Source organism: Saccostrea echinata, unplaced genomic scaffold, assembly GCF_033153115.1.
Source record: "Saccostrea echinata isolate AGI-Se365-2 ecotype Australia unplaced genomic scaffold, CSIRO_AGI_Sech_v1 ptg000017l, whole genome shotgun sequence".
Lineage (NCBI taxonomy): Eukaryota > Metazoa > Mollusca > Bivalvia > Ostreida > Ostreidae > Saccostrea > Saccostrea echinata.
This window is the reverse complement of record NW_026889766.1, coordinates 1088603-1091690: the sequence shown is the minus strand read 5'-3', so window position 1 is coordinate 1091690 and position 3088 is coordinate 1088603. Positions and strand designations below refer to the sequence as shown.

At 34.5% G+C, this 3088-nt stretch overlaps 1 long non-coding RNA gene across 1 annotated transcript; it reads left to right on the top strand.

Annotated features, from left to right (window-relative positions):
- The first annotated feature begins 1310 nt into the window (after positions 1-1310).
- LOC133189132 (uncharacterized) lies at positions 1311-2552 on the top strand. Its single transcript, XR_009721411.1, has 3 exons — positions 1311-1490; positions 2144-2240; positions 2342-2552. It is a non-coding gene; the product is annotated as an uncharacterized LOC133189132 (long non-coding RNA).
- Positions 2553-3088: the final 536 nt, after the last annotated feature.

Sequence of the window (3088 nt, the reverse complement as noted above, 5' to 3'; positions counted from 1 at the left end):
GAGAATGAGAAGATAGAGAGAGGGGGATAGAGACAGGAAAAAGAGGGAGAAAAAAGTGCATGATAGAGAAATGGCTGTTAATTACCCCCCCCCCCCCTCCATTGCACTTGCTTCAGACGAAATGTATGGTTATACCATTTCTTTTACGGGGTGCTTACCAAGCACAAGGTCGCCCGCGTGGCGCAGTGCTTAGAGCGTCTGCTCTAGGGTCGCGGAGTAAGGAGTGTAATCCTTACGTGGCGGGTTCGAATCCCACTGTGGGACGTGGAGACCGGTCCTTCGGATGAGACCTTGGTCCCGTGTCGCAGTAGGTGCTGGCACGAAAAAGATCCCCCACTGCTCAATGGCCGTAAGTGCCGAGTATAGGAGAAAATTTGCAGCTCTCCACCGCCAAGTGGTGGCGTCTCCATATGAGTGAAAAAATTCTCGAGAGGGACGTTAAACAACATACAAACACACAAAACCAAGCACTTATATTTGATAACCAGTTGCGATTTTTTCTCCCTGTTGGATATTTTTTTTTTGTCTAGATCATTACGTTGTTCGCACTCATGACATTTGGATCTTCTTATGAGGTGCAATATTTGTCTCTCACCGACTATATATCTTCGATCTGGCAAGAAGAGGGCCTCTTCGCGTTCTGCGTTTACTCTATATAAACAAGGCATGTTTTAGTAGGTGGTCAACACACACATACACAAGAGACAGAGAGAGAAATAGAAAGTACGCACTCATTCAAAATTTCATCATCTAAATCAATGCCCTCGTCTTCGAATACTCTACATTCTTTATCTTCACTAAATATTGCTTGTAATATGCTTTCCACAGTGACTGAACTTGCATCGTCTTCCTTTCAATTATCAAAGTATCAAAAATATTATCTGCTTTATACATTGAAAACAACTGGAAGTAATTGCGTGGAAAAAAAATTCATGAAATAGACTATGTATATAATGTCAACGTATCTCTCTCTCTCTCTCTCTCTCTCTCTCTCTCTCCAAAGTCTCTTCTTTGTAATAGAATAAAAACACTTTAAGGATGGATTCTTGTCAGCATTTTACGTCGTCAATGGGTCTCCATAAATTATGCAAGTCGTAAAATGCAAAATTCATATTTAATTATACTGAAGGAAAAACTATTAGTTAATTTGTCAGTTTAAGTAATGTGGAATCTATTTCTTTTGAAATTAATAAATTTTTCGTAATATTTTCTTTGATTTGCGACAATCTCCATAATATTCGCAGTTCGGTAGCGAATGTCAACATGTCCAGATCATTTCCCGTAGAAAACCCCGAGAGGGTTGTTTTGTAAAAACATTATCGAAGCATTGCAGAAGCCCAGGGACAGTTATGACAAATTAAATCATAGTTATTTATGCCCGGGAAATTCCGATCAGCCAAAAGGGAAGCTTGAACTTGAAGGTCACAAACATGTGCAAGATTGCAGATCCACGTTGCCTCGTCTGAAGTCATGTCGTGTGCAGTGAGCATGTAAGTTAGTTATATATGTCTGAAGATTTTCATAATTTTGAAATTGAATTCAATTACATGCTGATTTGTATTGATTTATGGGAATTCGCACGGAAATTATAGTCCTGTTATCAATATTTCGTCTGCTTATTTCCGCGACTTGTCAACATTTGAAGAGGATATATTTCGTGTGTTCGTCAGGTTTATGAATAATAATTCACAAAAATAGCATTTTTTGTATATGACTACAACAAATTTTATATTTTTAACTAGCCTACTTTGTTCAAGACACAACAATCATCAAGTTATTAGAAAAGTAAGGTGTCCCGCTTGGGTACAAATCAAACGGAAAAAAAACTTGATATTGTATGTGGAAATATCAATAACATTGAAACACACAATTATCGAATAAATAGAGCAAAATGAAACATTATTGTTAAAAAACTATTTATATTATTGTTTTTTTTACTTTTCTGTACTTTTAGGATAAAAAATGTCTATTTATTTATATCCAATACATTATAAGACATTATGCATATGGTAGAATCTATTAAAATATCTTCATTCATTTAAATCAATAAATGAAATACAGATGAGATAAGTTGTTTAAACTTATAATCAATTTCCATTAATTTAAAAAAATAGTCTAAGGGATGTTCATGTTTAATTCTTAGGAGAAAATCAACCCTACTTTACCCTAGACTAGAAAAAAGACTGGAGGTCAGAATGCAGGATGATTGAGCAAGGAGTGCTGGCAGATGGACTATTGAGGTACATGTATAAGAAATATGGACACAACTTTATCTAACTATCATGTAATGCAGCATCTGTGTTGCTATGTAAAATATATTACTTTTTTTTTTAAATTATAGGTCAACAAAAAATTTGGACTTTCATCAGGTGGACACATGTTCAGCAAGAAATTCTCAAATCAAATGAATGATGGCTGTCTGTGGAAAAGAGATTTTCTCAGAATATATCACAGATTAGAAGCAGGAGTTACATATTTATCTGATCAAAGAAATGTTTTTGTGTGTAGAAATGTGGAAGTCAATGCATGTTATCATAGTTACTGCTGCTTGTTGCATGATTCCATTCTTGATTTTTTTCAGAAACTTTCAGTCAAAAATATTTTTATTTATAATTATATAATGTTAAATTATTTGATTCCCAAGTACCCGATACAGTGCACACTTTGTAGAATGTGATTACTTTACAAAATCTTTGATTCAGATTTGAAATCTTACTCCAAGAGTGAATTTTTCAAGCATTATCTTTCATTAGATTACAATGTGAAGATTTACATGTACTGGCATTACAACAACTTGTAAATGATATATACCTAGCTCTATGTATTCAGTTGCTTTACATTTTCAAATACAGTTAAAATCTTAAAATACAGTTCTGGAATACATAAAAATGTGCCTGCTTTAGATCATTTAGTTAAAGGGTGATTTTAAGCAAGAGCATGCTGAACAAAATTGCTGGTAGTGGCCGGGTTAAAATTTAGATTTTTACAAATGAACTACATACATGTACTTGCAGTAGAAACCCTCAAGAGGTAATTTTTAATTCATTTCAATATAAGTTATAGACACTGATCAATAAATGTTTGTGCT